This window comes from Urocitellus parryii, chromosome 8 (genome assembly GCF_045843805.1).
Source record: "Urocitellus parryii isolate mUroPar1 chromosome 8, mUroPar1.hap1, whole genome shotgun sequence".
NCBI classification, from domain to species: Eukaryota; Metazoa; Chordata; class Mammalia; order Rodentia; family Sciuridae; genus Urocitellus; species Urocitellus parryii.
Window position 1 is genome coordinate 54,849,308 of NC_135538.1, and position 9,023 is coordinate 54,858,330.

The window sequence follows — 9,023 nt, forward strand, 5'->3', positions numbered from 1 at the left end:
GGCAGGACTCTGTCCAGAGAAGATGTGGTTGTCAGCTGTGGCAGGTCCCACTCACAAATTGGAGACAAAAGGGATGGATGTGACCTGCACACAGGTTTTGTGTCTTCAGTTATTTCATATTAAACACCAGTAATTTGGGCTGAGGTTGCTGTTCAGTGATAGAAAGCATGCTCAGTGTGTACAAGGCCCTGGGTTTGCTCCCTAGTGCCAAAAATAAATAACAATAATATTAATAACCTAGGCAATTTCACCTAAAAATTTGACAGATTGTTTCCCTATCATGCATGAGGCCTAGGTTCGATCCCCAGCACTGGAAAAACAAACAAACAAACAAACAAACAAACAGAGAAGATTGAAGAAAAAAAGATAGTCTAAAGATGGGCTTGTCTTGACCTCTCCTTACTTGCTCCCTGCGGGCATTTGTGTCACATATCTGGGCATCCTTGCACAGAGATGACCATGTCCCTGGTTGGGCCTGGCAGAGTCAATGCCACAGGGCATGGAGAGCAGAAAGACCATGGCTCTACAAGAACTCCATGTGGCCAGAGGCCTGGAGGGCAGAGGCTGAGAGGACTCCAAAAGGAAGGAAGGGATTCAAATATAAACAACAAACATTGTTATTTCATACACAAACACTTGTGCACACTGCTTCTGATTTCTCACTGGCATGGGGTAAATGGCCCAAGATTTTGGGAGCCCTCAAGTGCACACAAGATGGAGGTTTCTAGAAGGAGGCTGAAGGAGGACAGCAGGACTTGTTTTTCTTTTCTTATGAGTTAGGCGAGAAGAATGGACATCAGGATTGGGGTTTGGGAGCTGGGCACCACCTATAATTCCAAATTACAGCCTGGGCCAGTTAGCAAGACCCTGTCTCAAAATAAAATAAAAAGAACTGGGGATATAGCTCAGAGGTAGAATGCTCCTGAGTTCAATATAAATAAATAAATAAATAAACAAATAAACAAACAAATAAATAAATAAATAATGTGATTTGGAGCCTATTGTATTTTAAATGTGTTTGAAACTTATATCGTGATAGAGTGGCATTTGTTTAACTTTCTGGGTAAAGTCAGAATTTAAAGTGGGATTCTGCCAGGCACATGCCTGTTATCCTGGCAACATAGTAGGCTGAGGCAGGAGGATTAAAATTTCAAGAACTGCTTGTGTGACTTGGTGAAACCCTGTCTCAAAATAAAGTATAAAGGGCTGGGGATGTAGCTCCATGGTAGAGAACTTGCCTAGCATGTACAGGGCTAGGTTCAAACCCTAATACCCAACCAGGGAATGAAATGGTGTTCTATGGGTGTCTTCCAGACAGCACTGAAGCTGACTATATGAACAGAAGTTTTTTTGCTGTGTTTGTGGGCCGGGGCTGTAGCTCAGTGGTAGAGCACTTGCCTAGCATGTGTGAGACCCTGGGTTCTATACCCAATACCACAAAATGAGAATAGAAGTGTCTTTAGGTTTTATTATTTTTATTATTTGTTGTATCAATGAGGGAAAAAACCCACAAACCTCTGCCGAGTGGTGAGTGCACCAAGAGGATCTCAAATTCAAGGCCAGCCCAAGCACTTTAGCATAATCCTATCTCACAAAAGGTGGGGGAGGGTCTGGGTTGTGGTTCAGTGGTAGAGTGCCTTCCTAGCATGCCTGAGGCTCAGGATTTTAGTCTCTGCACCACATAAAAATAAATAAAGGTATTATGTTCATCTATAACTAATAACATTAAAAAAAAAAAAAGACTGAGAGCTGGGGGTATAGCTCAGTTGGTAGAGTGTTTGCCTTGCATGCATAAGGCCCTGGGTTCAATTCCCAGCATCACACACACACACACACACACACACACACACACACTAAATAAATAAAAATAAAACATTAAAAAAGACTGAAAGACTAGGGATATAGTTCAGTGGTAAAGTGGTAAATCACCCTGGGTACAATCCCCAATATTGAAAAAAAAAAAAGAAGTTAGGGTTTGAACCTAGGGGCCTGTGCATGCTAGACAAATCCCCTAGCTGTTGTGTGCCTGGGCTGGTTATTGTTATTTCAACAGTTCACTCACCACATATATTACCAATAAAAATACAAACCAGCTGCTAAAAAAGAAAATATACTAGCTGCTAACCTTAGGCCAGTCATGGTACCAGGGCCCCAGGTAACTGCCTCATTTTTAACCACCCAGTAGGGTGGAATGAACCAGGAAATACAAGCGAAAAGCTTAAGCTGCTTCCTGGGGTCACAAACAGAACATATGATCAGCTGGATCCTGGATCCAACTCCAAATCTGCTGGACTTCACACCCTGGGCTGCAAGCTGCACTGCCAGCAAGTGCCCCAGCATTTGCCACCACCTGCTGTCTCAGACAATGATAGGAACTGAGGGACAGCAATATGAATGTAAATGGTCAAGGCATCCAGGAGCAGCAAAGTTAAATTATTCACATCCTTCAGAAGAAAAAAGGGAAGGCAAATTCCTGCAGCACTTGGATCATATTAGGTCTTCAATAATTATTCATTAAGTTGAGGAGTGAATTACAATCCACGGAATCTCTCTGGACATTATTTTTCTCATCTGTGTAAAAATAGGGTGACATGGGGAGGTGACAGAACTTTTCTGCTTCTCAGTTTTGTCATCAAGGGCAAACAGGATGCCAAAGGTCATTAACACTACTGTTTCAGACTGAAGTGGCCTTTGCTCTCCTGGCAGGTACTTTGAGATACAGTGGTGCTGCCCTCCAGGAGCTTACATTCTAGTAGAGAGAGACAGATTAAAAGGCAGTTCCAGCTTCGTGGGAGCAGGGTCAGTCTCTGCCTTAGTCGGCTTGGGCTGTCTCAGGAAAATATCACAGCCTTGGTGGCTTCAACAGTAGAGGCCAGCAGGGCTTGTTTCTCCTGAGGTGTGTCTGCTTGGTTTGCAGAAGGATGCCTTATCACTGTGTCCTCCCTTGGTCTTCTCTTTGTGCAGGCACACCTCTTCTATCTTTTCCTCTTTTTGTAAAGACATCAGTCCCATTGGATTAGGGCTTCACCCTGTAATCTTATTTAACTCCTATTGCCTTCCCTTTTTTTTTTTTTTTTTGTGGTGTTGGGGATTAAACCCAGGGCCTTGTGCATGCAAGGCAAGCACTCTACTAGCTGAGCTATACCCCTAGGCAACACCCCACCCTATTGCCTTCCCAAGGCCCTTATCTCCAAATAAAGTAGTACTGGTGATTAGGATTATGAGGGGGGGGGCGCAATTCAGTCCCTAGTAGTATCTATGATAGGGTAGAGTAAGCTGCTATGGGAGTGCACAGCATGGGCCTCCAACCCACAAATGGGAAACCCCAGGCCTCTTGAGGAAGGGATGGAAGCTCCTGAGTTCTAAAGAATGAAGCTGGGTACAAAGGGTGACCTTTTTTTTGTTTGTTTGTTTTTAATGGGCATTGAATCCAAGGGCACTTAACCACTGAGTCACATCCCAGCCTTTTTAATCTTTTATTTAGAGATAGGGTCTCCCTGAGTTGCTTAGGGCCTCACTAATTGCAATCCTTCTGCCTCAGCCTCCTGAGCCATTGGCAGTACAGGCATGGGCCACCATGCTGGTCGATGATCATTTCAATGCAACTGTGGAGCATAAACCTTACACAGTCCTTGGTGATTTTTTATTTCTCTTTTTTAACCATTTTTTGGTCTTTGGTAGGAATGTTATAGAAAGAAGAACCCAAGTGGGGTATAGTGGTGCATGTCTGTAATCTCAGCAATTCAGGAGGTGGAGGCAAGAGGATCACAAGTTTGAGGCCAGGTTCAGTAACTTAGTGGGACCCTGTTTCAAAATAAAACAGGGCTGAAGATGTAGCTCAGTGGTAGAGTGAGCGCCTCTGGTTTCGATGCTTAGTGTTATAAAAATAAATTTCTTAAAGTGGTCTTTGCTGGCGGTATAACTCATCAGGATACCCTGCATTCAATTCCCAGTACTCCAACAAACAAAACACCCCAAAGATAAAAAGAACCCCAAAACACTTTTCCAAAGGGCAATGAGCCTAGCCAGATGTGGAGGTGCATGCCTGTAATTGCAGCAACTTGGAAGACTCAGGTGGAGGATCTCAAGTTCATAGGTCAGCCTTAGCAATTTACTGAGTCCTTGATCAATAGAGAGCCCCAGATTTAATCCTTATGGGGGGAAGGGATAGAAAAAATTAGAAAAGGAAAAGAAAAAGGCTAATGAGTGTTAGGCAAGCCACTCTTTCCTTTTACCTCAGTTTTCTTAGTGGTAAAAGAAGGCAAATCTATTATTTCTCAGGTCCTCATGTGTCATGATTCTAGGGAAATCATTAAGCATATGCAGTTACCTCTTAAGATATTATGTTGCCACTTAGAAGCTTGGAAAATCGGGTAATGAATACTGTAGCCAAATATCTTATTTAGTTTTGGGACATTATTATGCCAAAAGTTAATATTATTCACTTCTTTTTCTGCTTACTCCGTGACAATATGTAGAGAAAGGGGGGATTGGTGCCCAGTGTACACCCAGTGTCTCACACCTGTTTGGCATGATTTAGCTGCTTCAGGTGACTTTTGAACTTTTTTGGGGTTTGTGTGTGAGATACCAGCGATTGAATTTAGGGGCACTTGGCCACAGAGCCACATCCCCAGCCCTATCTTGTATTTTATTTAGAGACAGGGTCTCACTGATTTGTTTAGTGCCTGGCTTTTGCTGAGGCTGGCTTTGAACTCGGGATCCTCCTGCCTCAATCTCCAGAGTAGCTAGGGCTATCGGCATGAGCCTCTGTGCCCAGCTAAATAATTTTTTAAAAACTATCAGCTAGAGCAGTATAAGTCTCCTTTTTCTTTTTCTTAATGGGCTGATTGCCTAGGAAGTCTGTCTCCACCAGCTCCAGCTTCCTGCCTCTTGGCTGCAACGAGTGGCTTGCTTGAGGGCCCCTGGGCACCCCTCTGGGCATAGGGGCCCTGGTGGCCACAGAGCCTCCAGGCAGTGCTCTGGGCTCAGAATGAACTAGAGTTCAGATTGGCATTTGTTTTCTCAAGGGCTTGAAATTTCGAGTGGGACTGCAGCAGTTTTTACTTTCCCTAATATTTCTTCTTGCAGAATCCTACTATGTAAACCCAATATCCAACTAAAATCATCCTAATGGCTGTGTTGGGTGCTTAAAATCTCAAGCTGCTATAAATTATTAAGTAGTTCTCCTACACATAAGAAAAAATGTCCATCTAAAATTCTTCAGCTTTTCAATCAAAATTTCACTTTGGGGATTGGGCAGTAGCTTAGTGGTAGGTAGATCATGCATTTATCCTGTGTGAAGCCTTGGGTTCAATCCCCCAGCACCAAAAAAAAAAAAAAAAAAAAAAAAAACCCGAACAAAAAAACCCTCATTTTTTCCCATTCTGGGGTCACAGTGTGTCTATCATCTTATCTGTCCCTCAATCCACTAAGGGTAGGTTTTTTTTTTTTTTTTTTTTTTTTTTTAAGAATAGAAACGTTAAACCTCAAGGTGTGTCTTCTTTATACAGGGTTTTTGTTATTATTGTTTGTATGGGGGATTGAACCCAGGGGCACTTAATCACTTGAGCCACATCCCAAGCCCTTTTTATATTTTATTCTGAGACAAGTCTCACTAAATGGCTTAGAGCCTTATTAAATTGCTGAAGCTGGCTTTGAATTTGGGATCCTCCTGACTCAGCCTCCCAGAGCTGCTGGGACTATAGTTGAGCTGGGCTATAGGTCTCATTTAATAGAGCTAACACAAGCTCCCTCGTCCCTCTTTTTCCATCTTTCTTTTCTGTTGTGAGTATTCACAGAATCTGGATCTGCCAGCTACTTCTGTTTGAAGTTGAAGACTTGGCAAAATTATACATCCAGCAGGCAAGAAATAAAGTGGAAATGTCTCACAAGTAATGATAAAATCTGTTAGGTTGTTTTAAGACTTAACTACTGAAAAAAAAAAAGTCCCACTAAATATTGTCTTGGCAACTATAAATATATTTTAGCAATGATAAAAACCTTTACAGTATTGTTAAAAGATATCTGCCATATATGTATATGTATTTGTGTCATCTTTAAAAGTTGTGTAATTTTCCATTTAGTATTTTTATGTTTTACATGGCCAATGTCCGTCTTGTTGCAATTACTCAGGTAAGATTGAAAATGAGAGGCTTAAACTGGGTATGGCAGCACAACCCATAGTTACAGCTACTGGGGAGGCTGAGGGAGGAGAATGGTAAATTCCAGGCCAGCTTCAGCAATTTAGCAAGACCTTGTCTTGAAATGAAAAATAAAAAGAGGTGGGATGTAGCTCAGTGGTAAAGTATCCCTGGGATCAATCCCCCATACCAAAAAAAAAAAAAAAAAAAAAAAAAAAGCCGAGCACCATAACGCACACTTGTAATGCCAGCAATTTGGAAGGGTGAGGCAAGAGGATCAAAAGTTGAAGGCCAGTCCTAGCAAGACCTTATCTCAAAATAAAACGAGTGAGGATATATCTCAGTGGTTGAGTGCTCCCTGGGTTCAGTTTCCCCATCCCCCCTCAACCCCCCAGCGCCCCTTGAAGGTAGAGCACATGCTTTAGCATGTGCAGGACCCTGGGTTCCACATCCAGCACAGAAAAACAAAACACAAAAAAGAGTTCCTCATGCAGGTCTTCAGGCACATATCCTTATGAACTATCAACAACTTCTTCAAGAGTCGTACTGGGCAAAGATTTTACTTTAATTTTATTTTAATTTTTAAATTTTGAGACAGGGTCTTACCAAGTTGCTGAGGCTGGCTCTAATTTGCCATCCTCCTGCCTCTACTTCTCAAATAGCTGAGATTCAGTGAGGCACGTCCCTCTGAAATTTTGCTTTTTTTTTTTTTTTTTAATAGCACTAGCGACAGAACTCAGGGATGTTTACCACTGAGCTACATCCCAACCCTTTTTTATTTTGAGACGTGGAGCCAAGCGTGGCTGGTCACTGCCTGTAAGCCCTGCCACTGGGCAGGCTTTGGCAGGAGGATCCCAAATTCAAGGCCAGTCTTGGTAATTTAACTAAACCCTCTGTCAAAATAAGAAGGGCTGAGGATGTACCTCAGTGGTAAAGTGCTTCTGGGTTCGATCCCTAGTTTAAAAAAAAAAAAAAAGAAAAAAAAAAAATATATATATATATATATATATATATATATATATATATATATATATATATCTCCATCCCTGGAATCTTGAGACAGGATCTCCCTAAATTGCTGAGACCGACCTTGAACTTCCTGTCCTCCTGCTGAGCTCAGGAGTCTCTAGAATTACAGGTGCATGCCACCAAGCCCAGCTTTTACTTTTTATATTTCCTTATTCTAATTCTTTATTCCTTATTCTCCTCTTCTGCCATGTTTATTCAAAATTGTTGGTAGGGCATTACTTTTATCCAATGCACTTTTATAACTATTATTTTTTTCTTTTAGATGATGATGATAATGATGGTGGTGGTGGTACCGGGGATTGAACCTAGGGCTGTCCCATCACTGAGCTACACCCCCAGCATTTTTTTTTTCTTTTTTTTTTTAGAAAAGGTCTTGCAAAATTGCTGAGGCTGGCCTCTAACTTGAAATCCTATCTCCACCTCCAAAGTAGCTGGGATTACAGGTGTTTGCCACCACTTTCTGCTTAGAACTATTATTATATTTTTAAGATTCCAAAATTAGATACTTTCTAATACATTTGTTTTCACCCGTATCCATTGCTTTCCCTTACTCTTTATTTAAAAAAAAAATCAAAAGAAACAATTTTTTTTACATAAATATCAAAACCATTTGAAGGTAAGTACTTTTCTTTCCCAGCTACTAATGTTAGTACATTTCTGTTGATGATTATTTGGAATAAACATGCTTTTACAATAATACCCAAGGTCAGTGTAAGTGTCCTGATATGTTTTGAAATGTTAGTTACATTAGTTAAGGAAGGCTACTTGCCTGGGATACTATTTATTAATAAAAATATTGTATTTGCAAAATCTTTTGTTTCTAACAATAGGAATGCAGATATGTTAATTTCTATTGTTAAATACCTGAGTTGTGCTGTGAATAATTGGCTAAAGATATATCCCTTTTCATTGTACATTTCCTTATCTTTCTAAAAATTTAATAGGGTCATTTTACATTCTTAAAGCAGTACAGTAAAATAGTTTAAATGCAAAATGAGCTTAAATGCTACTCAACTCTTCTACTGGAAAATCCTAGAAAACAACTAATGAAATTCAATTTATACTTTTAAAATTCTAATTATATGTCACATTAAACTGAAGGTGAGAATAAAACTGCTGCATCTGTTAACTATGTCAAGGGATGTGTTACATCATACATGTTATTTAATGTGCAAGTGTAAAAGTCAAGTTCCCTGCAGAAATCCAAGTGCCTCCACTTTGTCTTCAGGGAATGTATAAATTCTCCCTCAAGTCGTCCTCCTCCCTTCCTCCCTCCACCCTATTTTAAATGTAGATAGGGCGTACCAAGTCTTTTGAATTTGAAGGGCTGCTATCTCGGCCCCATTCTTTTCATCATCCTGTTTTGAATGACACTGAGCACGTATAGATTCTTTTATAAAAGCACCCCCTGGATGCGGGGCTCAGTCCTCCAGGCTGCTGGCTAATTTTGCATAGCAATTAGTACTGACTTCTCCAAGTCTGCAATCCAAATACAGCTCGAGAACGTTCAACAGAGTTCCTCAAAGGTCCTAGATAACCGAACCCTGTGCCTCTTGATTTCAAATCCGAAGGGGAGGAACTTGCGTAATTACTAAATTCCCAATTGGAGTGGTCTGGAGGAGGATATGGTAATCCAAAACTATACGTTAATTCAAACCCTCGCCGCGACTGGGCAGCAAGGAGCTAGCATATGCCTTCTTTTAAAATCTATTCTACCTATTCAGTGACCGCGCAGGGCTGGGCCACATGGTCCTGTCTTACAGCCAGTCAGCTGTGAGCAGCAGATGGGATCATTTGCATTTTTCTCTTTATACTTTCTTCGATCGGCAAATTAAAGGATTTTTAAAGAAAATT

At 41.1% G+C, this 9,023-nt stretch overlaps 1 non-coding gene across 1 annotated transcript; it reads left to right on the top strand.

The window, feature by feature from the left end:
- Positions 1–1,751: 1,751 nt before the first annotated feature.
- Trnaa-ugc (transfer RNA alanine (anticodon UGC)) lies at positions 1,752–1,825 on the top strand. Its single transcript has one exon. It is a non-coding gene; the product is annotated as a tRNA-Ala (tRNA).
- The last annotated feature ends 7,198 nt before the right edge of the window (positions 1,826–9,023 follow it).